This window comes from Sinohyriopsis cumingii, chromosome 15 (assembly GCF_028554795.1).
Source record: "Sinohyriopsis cumingii isolate HCF-2022 chromosome 15, ASM2855479v2, whole genome shotgun sequence".
Lineage (NCBI taxonomy): Eukaryota > Metazoa > Mollusca > Bivalvia > Unionida > Unionidae > Sinohyriopsis > Sinohyriopsis cumingii.
Window position 1 is genome coordinate 141,493,479 of NC_142975.1, and position 20,287 is coordinate 141,513,765.

General features: G+C 33.7%; 1 long non-coding RNA gene across 1 annotated transcript; it reads right to left on the reverse strand.

The window, feature by feature from the left end:
- Positions 1–378: 378 nt before the first annotated feature.
- Positions 379–9,533, reverse strand: LOC149782933 (uncharacterized). The gene is made up of 3 exons (XR_016414476.1): positions 8,670–9,533; positions 8,124–8,187; positions 379–1,605 (listed from the first exon to the last, which is right to left on the reverse strand). It is a non-coding gene; the product is annotated as an uncharacterized LOC149782933 (long non-coding RNA).
- Positions 9,534–20,287: the final 10,754 nt, after the last annotated feature.

Genomic DNA, 20,287 nt, shown 5'->3' on the forward strand with positions numbered 1-20,287 from the left:
AACCTCATATAAATTGGCAATTTGAAAGCCGATGTCTGTTTTCTTCTTTACTCCTTCATTCTGTGTTACCCTCTGTCTTTCTTCTTCGTGCTGTTGTGGTGTTTGGCTGTTTTGCTAGAATTTGCTGTTCTGCTTCAACTCGACTTCCATTGCCTTAGATCTTGATGTTTGTGACTGGTCTTTTATCGCCATGATTCTTTGTTTAATAGCTATATTGAATTTGGAAGGTATATTGTGCCCCGTTTTTTTGTATAAATTAGTATGTTTGGTTTGTGTATCAGTGTTGGATTTACGTGTCGTGTTAATAATTGGGGATTGTGTTGTTGTTGTTGTTTATTTAGTTCCGCCTTGTGTGGGGGCTTGATGACTGGGCTTAGGTCACCTTATAGTCTTAAGATGGTTGGGGCCTAAGAACATTTTGTGTTTATTTATATCTTACCACTCTTGTTGTCATGTGTATATGTTGTTTTTCTCAGACCATGATAGTTAGTATTGTTAGCTGCATGCCTACATGCGGAAGAAAAAAAACACAAAAAAACACAACAACAACAACCATGGGCTTGCGCTTCAGCTGGCAGTCTTACCTTACTGCTTTAGCCCTTAATGTTCAATTTAAATTTCCATGCCATTACATCCATTTTTCAAATTATGTACATTTAGTTACTTTGAATTATTTGACAATAACCTTGTTGGTATGATTTTGGGGAAGTACTTGAGTTTTACACAAATCACTTGGTATGCATGTTTTTATGTTTACATATAAACAACTGGGTTAAATTTTCATGCCATTATAGAATTTTTTCAAATCATTTACATTTGCTATTAATTCAGAGGGGGCAGATGTAATTTACTAAGACAAATGAAACTGAATGAGTTATGGGACTTCCAACACCAAAACTGCCTACCCTTCTGCACATGAGATTCTCACATGAGATCTAACTCAGGTTAGTCTCATGTGCATTTTAACATGCAAATTAGGTAGAATTCACATGAGCAAATAGATTCTAATAAGAAAATCACATGTGCAGGAATTGTTAACATGAGCAAGATCTTGCTCATTTGAGCAAGTCCGCTCATGTGAAAATGGCATGCTTATGAGCACAATTTTGCTCATGTGAGCAAAAACAACAAAAAACAACTGTAGTATTTAGTTTTTATTAAATACATACAACTTTTACACAAATTAAACAGAATAAGATATATTCAAATCTAGTAATCATAAGCATATTTGAGTTCAATTAGTGATCTTTTAATAAGGTTTCTCAGGAGAGAATAGACAGCTAGTGCATGTATGTATGTATGTATGTACCTGTTATATTTAATACATCACATTCATTCTACAAACTTTAAGGTCATAATGAAAGATACTGCAGGAAATTTGTTTCACATGAAGACCATTCTTTGCTGTTCCAGAAAATTCAAAGCAAACATAATGTGTATCTGACATCCTGCTTCTGCTTCTGAATTTCATCATGTTTACCCATTCAGATGCCAGTCTGCAACAATATTTTCACTTGGAGATTGTCCTCTTTGAATCATTGAACTTCCTGTTGACCACTGAATTTATGTTAGCAGGCTCTGTTTTGAACGGTTGGAAAATGAAACCTGAAATGGAAATGAAAAAGTTGGTAGAAGTTTTTTTCTAATCATGGCATTTGAGACATTCTGTAAGGTGGATTTTTGTAGATTCATTTGACAAGGTAAAGGCAAAATACATAATTGTAGTTTGGACATTTAACAGTGTCTGTCTCACATTGTGAAAATAGGAACCAAATGTCTTCCCAAGGACACACTTAAGCAGCTGACCGAGCTTGAAAATGCATCCCTTGGACTATGAGTCTAACTGATCTACCAATAGAATTACCATAGTTCAGTAGCAGACATATATGCTGCACTATTGATGAGATGTACCTGCAAGTCACATCGCACATTCCAAATCTGACTACTTCTGGATAAAGATGCCAATGGGTAGCCAGGTATTCTCCAGTTGATAAAAACCTGGGTAATAAAACAAATAGGTACCTGTTAAAAAAGTGTTCCTAATTCTGATTGAGAAATATTTTTGATTACAGTTCGAGGCTTGTGTCGTGTAAGCGTTTATTCATCATCACAGGGGTTCTTATGGTTGCTTAAAATATACTTGTCATACATGTTCTATATAATAATACAATCCTTTCTCAAGCGACCTATTTAAAAATCAGCGATGATATTTCAAGCTTGACCTTCCTAATTTCATTCCTGTCCATGCTTTGTGTGCCAATTTCCTTGTGACTTAACACTCTTGTTTTGGGATCCTGATGACATTAACTGGGTCAATGTCTTTCGTCAACAGTGACAGTAAGTACTGATTAAAAAATATTCGACAAAATAAAATTTAAATACATACTACAATTCAAATAAAAGAAAACACAATATAAATGTCCGGTTTAACTAATGCCGTTTTTGCCTCCAGTTTGTGGCCCTGGAGCGAGTGTTAGCTGTTCAAGTCAGGGTAAGGAAACAAAAATTAGAAATATTTTCAACAACTGAAATCGGTTATGGAAAAAGATGAAGATTTCCTATCAAAGGCAAGCCATTTACAAAAATTATAATTTTATTTTATAATAAAATCACTTTATAGTTTGTCCAACTTAGCAAATGACTTTCCAATACAAACTAGAATATGTCTACTGGAAACAAAAGTTCTCACACATAGATATTCAATGAAAGAAGTGTTTGTTCTATTAAGGAAATTTTTCATGCAATCAATCATGTGGTATATTAACAACTCAGAACTATTATTTAATTGTGTCTGTAAATTACTGAACTATCAAGATGCCCTACTAATTAGTTAGGCTGGTTTCTTGACAGACTGGTCTCCTTCAGAATAACATCATTCTAGTTCATCATATCACTTGTAACAAGTGCATATAAGAATGGAAAGTTTCCAAATACCTTTCTATCTGCAATTTTCTAAACCTTTTATCATATAATTTTCAAATAAATGAGAACCATTATTGCAGCAAAACACAAAAATAACATTTTACAGTGTTTACTTTTATTCCCAAATACTGACCACATCATAAACTGCTAGTGGTGGGTTTGATATTGTAAGTGAACATTAAACACAACCCATTCAAACAGATTATTTTATTGCAGTACTGAAAATAATGTAGTGCTAAGGAAACCATAAATGATCCAGCACCAATTGTTGCGTTTTTAACATAAAAAAAAAAAAAAGAAATCAATTATGTCATAAGAACTGTTGTCAAGATGGCTATGGATGTCTGCAGGAATTTTTCCAGGCCTATGTATTGGGGGATCCATAACCAGTGTGGGGTTGGTTCAAGACAAAATCAAAATTAAAGTGATATATATATATATATATATATATATATATATATATATATATATATATATATATAATACTATCATACAGGTTAGAGAATTTTTAATTCATACTCTGCGGAGATTCAAACCCAGGTCCACAGGTAAATGGCACCCATCACCTTGCCTGCACACATGAGCCCATATTCCCTCATGACTAGGCACACATCACCAGAAAATTATACTACTCAATTGGTGTTATATGCACTTTTGCGTAGCAGACACACTCGCATGATGACCTAGTAATTAATTCTAATGTATCGACACAGTCATTCCGGAAAGTGCTATCCCTGGATTCTATAGAAAAATGCTTGATAATACATGTAGTAGGCAGAACTAATATTTAATACAAATAATACTATCATACAGGTTAGAGAATTTTTAATTCATACTCTACGGAGATTCAAACCCTCTGCCCCCCCATGACGTCCCTGACAGTAAGGTATGGACTAAGTGATCTAAGTAATTAGGGGGGTGATACAGATTGGATATGAAAATTAGTATCTAGAGATATAAAAAGAATTTACAGATTTCATCACTTTGGTCCCATTAATTTGTAATGAGTCCATTGTATTTATCATGTGCCCCACATTTTGGTACAAGTTCTGTTTTATTTTTATTTCTTTTCATTTTATGTGTAAGACCCAATAAGTGTAAGGAAGAACTTTAAGATTCTTACAAAATTACAAACTTTGAATTGTTTGATATCTTAGTTGTGTTGGTTATTTTTATACAATATTTGATAATTTGTATTATTTGTCCCAGCAGTTCAGGACATATAGTTAATATTTGTTATATGTATCTTCATTAGATATTTCTTTGTTGTGCTTTTTCTCATACCAGTTTTGTTTTCATCATTCATGCAAGATGGGGCCCTCAGCTAGTAAGTAACCCATATAAATATGTTAATGATACAAGGTAAAGGTGCCTAACAACTGGGAAAAGACTGTGCCTCTTGCACTCTGTTTGTAATTGGAAAATCATTGGTATTAAAAATAAATAATGCTTTGTCCTGGAAAAATGACTGGACCTTGTTACAGTTAGAAGAATAGATAGAATGTTTTTTTCAAAATCAGATTTCCATTATACACTAGTTTCATTCTTGCAATGTTTCAGTGAACTTTTAAAAACTTTTGCTTACTTCAGCTGATGAATCAAATGGAAGACATTGTGTTTAATGACATATGTATAACACCACTAATGTTAAAATACACACACACACAGAGTAATGCTACAATGTCCTTGTATGGTACTGTTCATGTCATGCAAGACCAACACAAAGCAGCTTATGATGGACATGATTTTGTCATTCCAATTTATTAGTATCTTAATACTTGGACTCGTTATCCATTAAAATAAATATATAGTCTAATTTAATGCCAACACTAGTAATTGTATGACATAATTTGAATAAATAATTGATGCTTTATTATTCCCATTCATCTTTAAAAGGTGTTCTGTGGATATTGTGGGTTCCTTTGTCTCTAATATAAGGGCTGTCATTCTTGATTCCTGTTCCAAGGGTCCAAGGTCCAGTTTGTTTTTAGCAAGAGGTGGGGAGCAGGTCAGAGGTAAAATATAAGAAATTACAATTATACATTTTCTTATAATTTCTAAATAAACTTCATATATGTACTCACAGTAGGAAGACCCTCATATATGTGACAGATAATGCATATGACCCCTGGGTACTGTTGAGTGAGGAGCATGGGTGTTGAGTGGAAAGCATGGGTGTTAAGTGAGGAGCATGGGTGTTGAGTGGAGAGCATGGGTGTTGAGTGAAGAGCGTGGGTGTTGGTTGTTGTCTTGCATTATACTGTACAATTCATAGGGATTGGTGTAGGCAAGTCATTGCAGTTGCTTTACTTCATTTAAGAAATAAAATCAGTTAGTGTACAAGTCAAATAACTTTATTCTATTCACTTGAGAGTGTCATCTTTTATAAAATTAGTACAAAATAATATTTTGTAGTAATGTATTGTATGCATCACAATATGATGGTGGCAATAAATAATAAGTGATTATACAAATATTGATATTATCAGTGCATATCCATATAATAGTAGCATTAATACATTATGTATAATACATGAGCAAATGGGGATTTATTTAACTCCATCATATATTGGATTAGTCAAGTGAAAACTTAAGTGATATATTTTAAGTGTTTTGCTGGTTCTTGTTTCTTTACTCCATGAATAACTTTATATAATTTGTCATATTTGTATTTACTACATTTCGCAACATATTCATTGAATGAGGTAAAATTAAAATCCACAGCATTAAAAATTAATGTATTTATGGTAAATTGATGTTCATCCAAATGTGGGCAGTGTAGACTCAGATGTGTTGCATTAAGTACCAGCATATCTGGATCTGTGATGTTTCTGAATTGATATGCACATCATTTTGTTACTTTGTTTTGGTATACTGTTAACTTACTTTCACAATGATGTCAGTTGTATGTAAACTTTTCTTTCAGTTTTTTTTTATAATGATCCAAAAGATGCAGGTTAATATCTTTTTTTATTTACACATTTATAACCATTCTTTGTCTATAGGCAAGAAATTGGATACAGTTTATGGTGTTTTAGGAGGTTTTATTTTACAGTTTCATTGTTACTTTTACTTCTTATTTGAATTTTTGGTGATGTGACAAATGTCAGTTCAGTGTAAACTTATATATCTTTCAGTTTGTTTCATGGTGATCCAAAAGGTGCACATTCATATCCTTTTTTATTTACACATTTGTCTTTGCCTATAGTTAAGAAATACGATAGGTTTGTTGATGTTTAAGGAAGTGTTTTTTTGCAGTTTCATTGCTACTTTTACCTTCTGTTTGCATTTCTGATGTTGAGACAAACTCAATCTTAATGGAAGAAAATTCATTTTAAAATATTTTGAAATATTTTTTATGAAAATAGAGAGTCCATCTTGAGTGATGTTTATGTCTTGTAAGTTGTGAGTCTTCATTTGTGTTAATGGCATTTACTATAAAGATTTAAAATAAAACTTCACCTTATCTTGAGTTCTTTTTTTTAGCTGTTGTACCTTTTCCTGGATTATTACACTGTTAGATGATTTCTATGAAAAAAAGATCTTTTTAAAGGGCTTTATCAGTAATGATGGAAAAGACTTGTGCACAAGAGTTTAGTTCCCTATACCTAATAATGTTGGAATAAACATCACTGTCACAATTATCAGTAATAATTGTTAAGTGTTTGTTGCATGTTGTTCCATATATTCTAAGCTCAAGCAAAGAAGAAGAGCCTTTGATGGAACAGTATCACTTATGTAATCCCATATGTCTTCTCCTTGCCCGTACTGTCATCTTACTTGAAAATATGCATACATCCAGAGAGACAGTGCACCACTGTAGCAAAAATAAGCAACTGTTACTGCATTTTGTGCATTTTTTATCCTTTATTGTCTTGGATCCATATTACCTACATTGTACTTAATTCAACCTCTGTTATGAAACCTGGAGTAGAGATTTATACCCGAAATATTTTGAAAGTTTTGTTGTATACAAAGAAGTAGTTTGGTTCGTAGTTGACCAAGATTCAACTTCGCTAGTTATAGTCATTACAACCTTTTATCTGCTTCCAGAAATATGGAAAAATGTTTGTGCAACTCTATCAAATTTGTTAAATTTCATATCAAATACAGTAAAGCTCAACAGACTGACTGGTAGCTCAATTCCCACGTTCCTGTTTGGAATGGCAAAATGACAGAGCCCTGGGAAAATGTTGTACTTTGCTTCATCAATTAAGGTCTAGTTATCTGGAAAGGGTGGAAGATGTCCAAGCAGGGGTTGCATTTTGGCACTCTTGGGTCCGCAGGAGGTTTTTAAAGGTCATATGTGGCCAATTTATATAAATTATATTGGTATTAAATTAAATAACAGTAAAGAGTGAAAAGCAAAAGTTTTTGCAAAATTCAACAAATAAGTTATTTCCCTTCAATACAATGTGAAATTCTAAAAAAAACTTACAGGATTGTCAATTAAGTTCCAGATAGTCCTGCAAGTTCTACCATAAGTCCAAAAGTCCAAAAGTGTAGAGTATTTGAAATGAATTCCAGTGGTCAGGACTGAAATCCAATCTTGAATGTGCTGATGTGCCAGTAGCCTTAAAACTGATGATGTGTCAGCAGTCTTGATGTATCGCAATGGTATAATCCAAAATGTCATTAAATTAATTCACATTAATCACAAAATATTTATTTCTCGTTAAATGAATGAGTTCTTTGTAATTCCAATGAATAATTTAAATAAATCTTCTCAAATAATAAGTGAACACAACTAAAAGACTGAAAGCAACACATCTGTTTAAGATAGGAATACGTAATTTTAAGGTAAACAACCCATATATAAAAAACGACAACACAATAACAGTGCACGGATAAGGGTCAAAAGTTCATTTCAAGAACGTTCTAACATGTAAACAAGGTTAGGTCCATTACTGAAATTATAGTAGCCAACCAAACAGATGTCAGGATAACCGCAGAATTAACAAATAAACATACTTACAAACAAAGTGACATCTTCAAGTACAAACCCACACTCATGAACAAATTAAGCTATTTATTATCTTGTTTACAAAATGACCTTTCCAATATATAGTCAGGAAGAAAAAAATAAAAACTATATATATGTGTGTATCTGTATGTATATAGATATAGTGAAGTTAATTTCTCGCCTTATAAACAATGATGTAATTAATATTATAATGACGTCAACTTGCTTGTTTACTTACACAGATATTGTAAAGGAATGATGTATTCACCTGAAGATACATCCACAACGACGATGCGAATGCGCTAGAAGGAATAAAGCATGGACATTTTTGTGATCTTCTGTTGTATATATATATATATATATACATATATATATATATATATATATATATATATATATATATATATATATATATATATATATATATAACATTTGATAGTGAAGGAGAAATGAAAGTGCAAGTTAAAATTTGTAAAATAACAAAATAAAAAAACAAGGAGCTGTTATTAGGGTTTCTATTGTTCTATTGGCATTGTCTAAATGCATTGCAGAAATTACGAATTTTTCAGATTCAAATAAATCATAAATCCAAATATTTGGCAAATGTTTTTAATTAGGATTTTAAATATAGCTGACCTTGCACGTTTTATGGTCTATATATTTTGTAAAGTTATCATGTCAAAAAATATGTCACCAGGACAATAATATGAATGCAACAAGTGTTTTTCTTAAGTGAGGATGTCATGCTTGCCCTATTTGGAGAGATGTAAACTATTTTAATTACCTGCACAATAGACATGAAACTGAACTGAGTAATACTTTTGTCTATCGCATCTCCTTTAAAATAGCCTGTCTCTTTCAAAAAGTCCAAAGAACTCTATCCAAATCTGACAACATTCCATACGCAATAGCCGCCGCAGCGATTCTGGTTAGCGGTACTTGGCCCAAATATGAAAGACCGTTTATTTTTAGTCAGAAAGTTCTGCATTTCAGCAGCATGAGTATTCTCGGTTCCACGGTCGGCTCTTATCGCTTTTGGGCATGCATCGAGTTGCTCAGTTGCATTACTGTAATGTTCCGCGAGAATGTGTGGATTACTGCTTGAACACGTTACCTTGCACCAAATGATTTTCCGTGAAAATCCATCTTTTCAGCCATTGAAGCCCAAACCTTATTGTTTAAGTTTGTCGCAAGAAACCAGATAAAGTTAGGCCCTTGACATAATAATTTCTTCGTCGTGGTATTTTTCTTCTTCTAAGTGCATTCCCATGAGGGTCTAAAATGGAAAGCAAATATGCAACATCAAATCTTGAAGTTCGAAATCCTGCAAATAAATATTTTCGATGCATCCAGCGATAACCATTTTGACAGCCAGATTCACTGATCTGTTCCGCTACGTATAAAGCTACGTTCAAAATGTTTGAGGGATATTTTCTCCATTATGATCTCAATTCAGATAGCCTTCGTTTCAATGTCCTCATACTGGTAACAATCATATGATTGATTGCCAAACAGCAAATAATCTCTGAATAACTTAATCCACGGAAGAAAGACACCTTTATAAAAACAGTAAAATCCGTAACTGATTGTAGTCCGATCTCTAAAGAAGTAACAATTATCTGCCTTGCTATGCAAGATTTTATTGCGAATATTCGCAAAAGTATCGCGTTCTCGCAAATACGTATTGCATTTATCCACAATACCATTGCGTATATTCGCAAAAATTATTGCGTTTAGTATTGTAAATATTCGGAATAAGCATTGCGTTTATTCGCAGTGTATTTCGAATATTCGCAGTAAGTATTACGTTTATTCGCAATATATATATATATATATATATATATATATATATATATATATATATATATATATACACACACGTGTGTGTGTATGTGTGTGTGTGTGTATTTTGACAGACACGATTTGGCACTAATGGGCTTCCGTAAAACCGCACTTATCGCGTGGGCGAAGACGAGGACGAATGTTTCACATAACATTCAAAGGCGTAATCCGTATGGTTCTGTATGAACGTAATTGACGTAAAGCCAGGTCCCAAGAAAGCACACTCGCCGAGAAAGTTAAATATTCACCAATAATTGTATGAAATTTGTAATAGTGGAAATAATAGTTGGTTAGAAGTGCATGTACGTGTTGCCACATCATATAATAAAAATTATCATCTTAAATTCTTAAGACAGCTCTGGCGTTCCATAAAAGACCTTCAAACTTATCAGACGCGAGAAAATGATTGAAACGGAATAGCAGCTGAGAGATGAAACCCAAAAGCATTTGTGTGGTTGCAGATACTATTTGCGTAGCAACCACCTTTGGCCTGAGTTATGGCGGAAATCACAACTATTATAGGCTACACAATTGGAATTGTTGTTGGAGCCACATAAAATAGTGACGGTTAGACTGGCGGCGCTAGTAATACAATCTCGTTACAACAGCTTTCGCGAATAAGTATGTGTTCAAAACATCATGCAGACGCACAAATAAACTAGTCTCAACACAATTACCAAGCCGCACTAGATGGTTATCGTGGATAAAAGGATTAGCATGGCTGAGATCGATACCTTGTTGGCGGAAATGGTGAACCACCTACGACTTCGAGCACAGATTAGGAATAGAGCATTAACGACGGTCATTTACAAGCAGGGAAAATCGAACAAATGTCCGCCAGTGCATTTATGGTTTCAGGATTTTTAATCATTACTCGTATGATTTCGCAATCGAGTGATTGACAGTTGTAGTATATTAACAACAATGTTGTTTGATGACTAATTTAGCCTGAAGTCAGTGATTCGCTATTTTGTTGTAAATTAGTTTTATCAAAATGCAACTGCCTTTTTAAAGTGATTTACAGTTATATGGGGGAAAATAGTTATATTTCAGTACTAATAAATCTTGATTCACTGCAAATAGTATTCACCACTGGTATAATAAGTATTATGTTTTGCATTTCTTCAACTTGTATTACTTTGCTTATGCGTCTGTCACAGCAACTATCTCTACATTGATTGAGTCATCCTTGCATCTCTTAAGACTTATAATCTTATTGCGTAAAAGAGTAATAATCATGATTATATTTTTATTAATTAAAGTTGTTGTTATAAGTATTTATATAACTGTTAAAAATGTAAGGGTTGGTTGGCGCTACACTTTATTTCTAACAATGATCCATTCGTAAGATTCAACTCGACAAGGGAAAAAATGCCATTCTGAACTGAGTTTTGCATTTACCAGGAAATTATTATTTATTGTTCCGGTCTATTTTTATTACAAAATGTTAGTTTTATCAACCGTGACATTGACCTTGACAGTATAAATCCCAAAATCAATAGAGTTTAATTTCTACCCCAAAGTAACGCTCCGATGAAGTTTTAGGACCATCAGGAGACGAATAAAAGTAAAATTACCATCCAAAAACGAGAAAGTTCACTGACGGACAGACGGAGAAGTTATTTTAGCCGCCATGATCTTCAAGTGACTAAACCAAACCCCAAATTAAAAATGTTAGTCCTCTCCATGGGAAGGTGCATAACCATCAGATAGGCAAAAATCAAATTATCGTCCAGAAACGACAAAAATTATTGACGGACAGAGAGAAAAATGTAACCTCTGTGAGCTGTATATTTTGATGAACTAACGTTGAAATTAAACATCGTCGTTTGTTACCTGAGAACAACATAACTCTAAAGTTTGATATCAATCAGACAGATAGCTCAAGGTATTATGGAAAATGTACGGACGGACCGACGAAAAGCAATATTAGTATACGCTCTGCGATATGGCGGGTATATTAAAAAATAATGGAATATGACTGAAATTGGCGGATTAAAAATAAATCTCTAGTTATTTTGTCAGAATTACACGACTGCATTGTAACACCGATTAAGTAATCATTACGTGGTTATTTTTTTAAACGTTTGATTTGTATATATTGAGGAGGGGAAAACACTTGCAAGAACAACTGAACCTGCCCGGTTCAGTTGTTCTTGCAATTGTTTTCCACTTCTCAATATATATAGGGAGCATGTATGTTGTCATTCCTATAATTTTGCAGATATTAAAAAGATTGAGGGAAAATTTCACCAGGAAATAACCTTTGTTTCGTTTTTGTCAAGAATACATGTCACACTATGGAGAAGACACCAGTTTGTCGTAAGACGTTCACTTAGATAATTCTGTTGCTATTTTTTTAAAAGAGGTACAAATGGAATATCCCCATACATCCTTATATTTGATATCAGTCTTTATAATACCCTTATATACACCTGGTAATTTTGCTTACAAGCCTTATTCTCATAATAAAATAATCTTAACAGGACATAGAATAATTGACCATTACAGGTCTCAGTACATACGAGCTTTTAAGTTCCCAAATATATATATATATATATATATATATATATATATATATATATATATATATATATATATATATATATATATATATATATATATATATATATATATTGTTCCATTCATTATATTTTAATATTGGATAATGCGTATCTTCAAGTTAAATATGTGGTAATCACTTGTTAATATTACTTCATCCTCATCCCTGTATTTTGTCCCATTTCCCTATAGAATCCCTATATTTTTCTCTTTTTTAAGAGACATCTGGGGGTGGCGTGGGGCAATCCCTGTATTTTTCTCTTTTTTAAGAGACATCTGGGGTGGCGTGGGGCAGGTTACTTTCATAACTTCATTCACCTGGATTATATTTCTAGTCATGTAACCTCTTCGTAGAGGGGTGATTTATTCAGATCGAAGTGTGCTTGGATTGAAAAACAGTTTTTGGTTTAATTTTGGAGAGCTCTTTAATTTTATTTAACTGTTATTGACCTTGACCTTGACGGTGACCATGTACTAAGAATCATTGTATTGGTCTTGTACAACACGATCATAAAACGCTCTGCCAAGGAAAGAATGCTTACAGATTCCACTTTAACAAAATATAATTACACAATTGCCCTTTTAAAAAACTGAAATGTTTATTATATTTACTTCTTAATCAAGCAATTTTCTTTTCAAACTGCAAAATGAGAGAAATTTTAACTATGATAATGTACCAAAATCGAAATGTTAATTGAGAACACCTAATCCTGATTCGACGGATTAAGGACAAATATATATGGATTATATCTTTATGACAGTATCGTGAATCAGACCCGAATGTCTTATAATGCGGTCTGGATATCCGATTCAGATGATTTCGTAATCATGATTTGACTTTTGATTTGCAATTTTTAAACCATAAAATTATACAATTTTTGTTTACTTTTTCAGATGGTTATGAAACCAGGTGAGTATGATTGTACAACCGCGTTATACGAGGAAATTGTAGGGTTCAAGATATTTCCGTCTTTATAGTGGTGCATGTGATATAGGCTCGCTAGATTAATATACAAGTCTCACTCGTCTGGCGGCAAGAGCAACAATCTAGACAAGCCGTGGTAAGAACGTCAGTTCACTGCGAATAAGCATGTCTAATGCAATCATAATATCACAACAATGATAGACGACGTACAGTCATTCCGACAGCTGACAACCGCTATAACCTGTTTGCAAGTGTGCCTTCGATAGACTTCCGCCGTGCAAACAATACTTGCAGATGGCATTCCTTCAGTTTTAGAAAGCGGAAACGACGGTACTTAACGCAACATCTCGTTTTGTAATCAATGGCATCATCATTGCAACTGCAGGGAAATTCTCCTCTTTTGCAGGTGACTGTGTATGGTTCAGAGCAATTAGTACCATGGAGAATACAATGTTCATACGATATGACATTCAAAAACTAGAACAAAGCATACGAGCACGATGTATGCAATTTAACCCCCATCTAACCCCGTAAATATGGAATAGAATGCTTTGTAACCTGAATGTGTCCATGCTTCTTGAATTGCCGAACTAGAGTTTGCTGTCAGATAGCTTTCAGGCTTGATATTGCACAGTTATCAAGCTGTCCTGTAGAAAGCCAACGATTGTAACCAATACGACTATGAGGTTATATTTATGTTTATGAGATCTTCTTGGTCATTACACCGTGTAATTTGGACACATGATTTCCAACGAGCACAGCCTAAGCTACATACTGCAATTAGTTCTGTTTGATAGGTGTACCAAATAAAATTTTGATTTTGTTTGTTTGCTTTTTAAAAAAAAAATACAATTAGATATACATAGTTAATCAACTGCCACTAGAATAAGCACTTCGTTTTGTTTTCTGTTTTCAAAACTTATCCAGAAATTGACCAAGTCCAAAAAATAAAGATTTTGTTTAGAATTATTAACTGCCACTAGAATTCATATCCGTTACAATTAATTTGTTTAAACATACTATATTGCAATAAATATTAACATACGGTCCAGACTTGAAGTTATCACAGCTTAGAATAAGCATTTCCCCGACAATCGATAAAAAATGTACATGAATATCGGCACTACATTAACACGATGTCATTCAGTCATATGTAAGCATACATGATACATGCACAACAGGTGCGAGAGAGATTAATAAATGAATGGTCCTGGCAGAAACTGGACAAGAGTATACATACCAAAAATGAATACACTGGCTACAAATTAAGAACATCGTGTCTTTCTTCGCCAAAACGATAGCAATTAAGTAGAGATCCTATTTTCCATACTCATTCATTAAATATAGCGTGTCGTATCTTTAATATATGTTTTGGAACAAGTAATATAAGCGAATATTACCGTAATATCTGATGATCCGTTGAACACATTGTTTTTCTAGTTCGTGGTATATCGAGATGATTCAGGTTCTGCACCTATTTCCTATGCTATTCAATATAGTATTTGCAAGTAGGTATGTAATGGTATGCATTTTCCACATCATCACTTCAAGCACACAGTGGATTATCTCTCAAATGATTGGAACACAAAATCACTAGTTACTTCTAATTCCAGTATGCAGAATTTACAAGTTTTAGTTATCTGCTAAAAACGGGCAGGCACATATGTTGCCGTCGCCTCTATATTACTTCTGAAGATAGAAGTACAACTTTCACCCGATATCAACTGTTTGTGGGGAGGGGGTGGGGCAAATTTCAAAAGGGCACTGATTTTCCTCGAAAGGGAACCAAAGCAAACGTGTATGCGTTATTTTACTCAAAGCTTGCATAATACCGAATAAACGCAAGGATAAAACCTTCGGCAAATTTAAAGTGATAAATGATTCGGTTTGTGTGTGTGTACGTTTTTGTTTTGTTTTCTTGGCGGATGGGGGGGGGGACACCCATCCTCTACCTTGATCTGGCCCTGTCCTTTATTAAATCATTTTTCGAGTCTGGCATTGATTGGCAAAAAAATAAACTATTCCATTTCTAAGATTATACCAGTCTGATTCACCAACCAGTGGTGATAGAGAGTCAGCAATATAAGAGAGACACCATTTTATGAAAGTAAGATCTTTCGTCTATCTGTCAAGGTAGGCCAACCACTTTCTTCACAAATCTTACGACACGAAACACTTCTGGCAAGACCAATCACAATTCTCCCTGCGACTAAGTGTAGTCATCCGTCATCCCATACTGCATCGGTACACTCCAATAAAATATACCCTTTCCAACGTTTCACTGCTAAATTTATACAGGCAGGGGTGAGATGTCGGTGAGCAGATAGGGTCGGTGGATTACAAGAGATATTTCATATCTTTTACACATATTTTATCCCATCCCTTCAAGGTTACATGTCAGCTGATCGGTACATGGTTCGAAAATCAAATGTTCTGAAAAATAGGCCACTTAAGTCTTGGGGGAGGGGCACTTAATGGGGGGGGGGCTTTTACATCTAAAAAAATAAACCCTGAAATCAGTCCTTAAAATATTCTTTTTATGTCCTTAAATTATTCTAGTTATCATAGGATAATTATTAGACGATTTAAACCTATATATGGTTTATTTAAAAACGTCATTGTATCCACCACAGCAACCGGTGGGTGGGTGAGTGGGTGGAGACATGACTATTAGAGCCCGGGGAATGGCACAAGAAGAGGTCAACTAAACATCATTGTAACAGCCTCTTTACAGAAACTAATAAAAAGATTGAAAAATGTATAATTACAGCTCAGCCTTTCCTTACTACATCATATACAATTCTACCCATACTGGGATAAGGCCCGATACTTACCTTATGTGAAATAACAGACCACAATAACGTAAATGACAAGACGGACTTTGCCTCGTGCTACAAGTCTGCAAAATAACATTTTCAAATAGTGTAGCATATAAAATAACAAGCTTCATATAGTGTGATATACAAAATAACACGTTTCATATAGTGCAACATATAAAATAACACGTTTCATATACTGTAACATACAAAATAAAACGTTTCATAGAGTGCAACATAAAATAAAATTTGTCATATAGTGTAACATACAAAATGACATGTTTCATATACTGTAACATAAAATAAAAAATTTCATATAGTGTCACATACATAATAAAACGTTACTTATACTGTAACATACAAAATAACAAGTTTCACAAAATAACACGTTTCATATAGTGTAACATAAAATAACAAGCTTCATATAGTGTAATATACAAAATAACACGGTTTATATAGTCTAGCATATAAAATAACACGGTTTATATAGTCTAGCATATAAAACAACACGTTTCATACGGTGTAACATAAAATAACAAGTTTCATATAGTATAGCATATAAAATAACACGTTTCATATACTGTAACATAAAAAAACACTGCATATAGTGTAACATAAAATAACATTTTTGATATAGTGTTACATGCAAAAGAATACGTGATATATATTGCAACATACAAAATAACAAGTTTCATCTTGTGTAACATATCAAATAACAAGTTTCATATAGTGTAGCATATAAAATGCTTCCTGCCACAATAAAAAGTAGCCGAACGAGGAAATACATAGCAGGAAGAAGGAAGTCTGAATGCAAAGACAACAAAGAAGAAGAAAACCCCAAATAATATGTAAACCCTAAATTGTATACAATTCAATAAACAAAGAGAGAGAGAGACAGACAGACAGACAGACAGACACACAGATATGGCATGCTATGGTACGCACGTAACGAATTCGCATAGAGAAGCCACCATTAATTAAAAATGTAAATGACAATAGTTAATTATATACACAAATAATTAATGAAACGGAAAATTAAATTACCGTCCGCCATGTGCCATATAGTCATTAGCTAAATTTGTCGAAGGTATGACGTCACTACCTTTAGAACAATTCTTAAAAAGAACGAGCAATTTCGGCGACTGAATTAAGAGGTGGCACCCCATAATTCTAAACTGAATAGTTTTGAACATGGTTAAACCTAACATTTTGTTTATTTCAAAGAACGGTTAATGTCCGATAGTGGTTATTTTTTTTTTTTTTTAGCAAATCATTTCCTTCCTTCCAAACTTCAGTCAGATTGAAACAATGGTGAAATTTATGAAAAACAACGGCATTGGCGATTGAAGAACATCTGATTAGATGTTTCCTATTTTCTTTATCATTAACAAATGGTTCTAGGTGAGTTAGGGGTCCTCTTTGTTACACCGTGAACAAAGCTTCTAAGTCAGTATGGGTCCTTTTTATGCCATTACCAAGGCTTCTATGTCAGTTAATGGTCCTGTTTCTATACCATAAACAAGGCTTCCAAATTAGTTAAGAATCTTATTTTTATACCATGATTAAGATTTCTAGGTCATTTAAGGGTCTTCTTTTTATACCATGAACAAGGCTTCTGGGTAAATTAAGAAGCCTTTTCTTTATACCGTGAGCAAGGCTTTGGGTCAGTTAAGGGTCCTCTTTTTATGCCACGAACAAGTTCTAGGTCATTTAAGGATCCTCTTTTTATACCATGAACAAGGCTTCTGGGTAAATTAAGGGGCCTCTTTTTATACCATAAACAAAGCTTCTGGGTAAATTAAGGGGCCTCTTTTTATGCCATGAACAATACTTCTGGGTAAATTAAGGGGCCTCTTTTTATACAATGAACAAGGCTTCTGGGTAAATTAAGGGGCCTCTTTTCGTACTATGAACAGGGTTATTAGAACCTAACACGAATAATTCATGATCACCTCTTACGATCGTGCATTACTGCGTTCTGCGTGCAGCACAAATAACACTAACAGCCCGCGAGCTATTTTAGAATAGTTTCTTTCACGATAAATCATGCGCACCTCTGACGACAGTGCAATGTAACGTTCTACAGGAAACGTAAGCAACACAGGTAGCCGAGACAGAGATAATATTGAAGGAGAATGGTTGAGAGTGATAAAATAAGCAGTTAAAAAGTATATAAATTATTGAACATTAAGTTTAGATAAAACATTTAGTTAAGGCGAAATTACAAAAATTAGAGAAACCAGATTTATAGGTAGTTATTACTATATATTATAGGTAAGACCCATATACGTATATTAGATAGGACAATTGCGATTATAGGCTAATTAAGTGCATGAACGTGGGCGTAAACATGTGGCTCGAATTTTAAAAAATGCACACAATAAACACAAATAATGCAACCTAAAATACAGACTAATGCAAATTTAAAAACGGCATCAAATAACTAAATCATTGATAGATAATGAAAACAGATAAAGACAGGTGGAACAAATGGAGATAACACGAGATATTTAAAACTGCATGGCCAATTTAAAGCTAGATTATAGTCAACGTGGCTAAAAAATTTACTGTGAACTTCTATTACATTATAGGTTGGGTTAAACCAGGGTAAACAGCATTTTCTTGTTACTGTGGTAAAATTATATCCGTAACTGTGTTTGTATCCCTTTTATCATCACCAGGCACTTTGTGTGTATATATATATATATATATATATATATATATATATATATATATATATATATATATATATATATATATATATATATATATATATATATATATATATATATATATATATATATATATATATATATATATATATATATATATATATATATATATATATACACACACACACCACTGGAACTCATTTGGATTACTCGATACTTTAGGTTTTATAGAACTATTTAGGACTTTTTATGATATCAGTCATTATAATGTAAGTTATGTTTACATTTTCACTTTGATTTTAGGGAAATAAATTTACAAAACTTGTTGGGTTTCGCTCTTTTTTGTTACTTATTATAAGACTATAGAGTCATAACAAGAAACACTGTTATTACTGGCAGCACGTTTACGATCAGACGTGTGCATGTACGAATTGCACGTGCTAACAATGAAACTAATAAACCACCTAAATAAGAACAAAAATCAATGAAACTTGTGACTCCGTTATCCTAGTCATACATTATAAGTACCTTAATTTAATTCACAAAACCTGAAAGATCTCTTATATCAATGACTGCTTAATATCGCTGCAGCTGCGTTCTATGTTCATCTCTCCGCCATCCTGACAAATAAATTACATGTACAATGTATAGTTTCCGCTTTGCTCATTGGAAGCTCATGTGGACAAACTATATGGTGTAATCAGGGGTGTATTAACCATTAAGCAGACTAAGCACGTGCTTAGGGCACCAGGGCCAAAGGGGGCACCACAAAGTTGAGAAAAGGGTGAAAAGAAAAAAAAAACGAATGAAGATTTGTAAAAAAAATTGATAAAACTAGTGCAAATTGATCATAATGTTCTGTTTTTTGATCATGGTGCACCCTAGGGTTCTCTTCCCAGGTGTACGTGGAAAGGAGGAGGTCACCAAGATTTGTCAGTGCTTAGGGCACCAGTGAGCCTTAATCCGCCCCTGGGTGTAATGACTAAGAAGGGACCATAAACTTTAAAATCTTTCTTCATGTGTCACCTCTGTCTGCGTGGGTTCGAGACTCAGGTTCGGCAAATGTGTTCACGTGAGAAGGTTTGCCAGTAGCTTCTATTGGGTCGGTGGTTCTTTTCGGGGTTTTCCCGGTTTCTTCCTCCACCATTTGTACTGGCTGCCATGTATAGCCTATCTTGTGCTGAAAAATGACGGTAAGCCCTACAACAACAGCAACTTCATGTGACCTTTTACGTTCTTGCCAACTGACATACTCAACTATCAAACAAAAATGGTGGTTTAGGCAATGCCATATAGCTCAAGCACGTCCTGTTTTTCACCCTGAAAGCCGAAACTTAAATGACGTATTTAGATTAAAGTGACAAAGCGCGGGAAATAATCATGTTTATTATACTCTTATCAATCTTCTACCCAAGAATAAGTAAGAACTTTACGTTCAAGTTCGAAAAGTAGGAAAACGATACTGTCGTTTTCTGATTCCTTATTACCATGTACTCAAATGAGGCTGGAAATGCTTTCTACTTTTTTTTCTTCGGTGTCTTGGTTACAACTGAACAAGCGTGAATAACTATGCCGTAGCCTCACT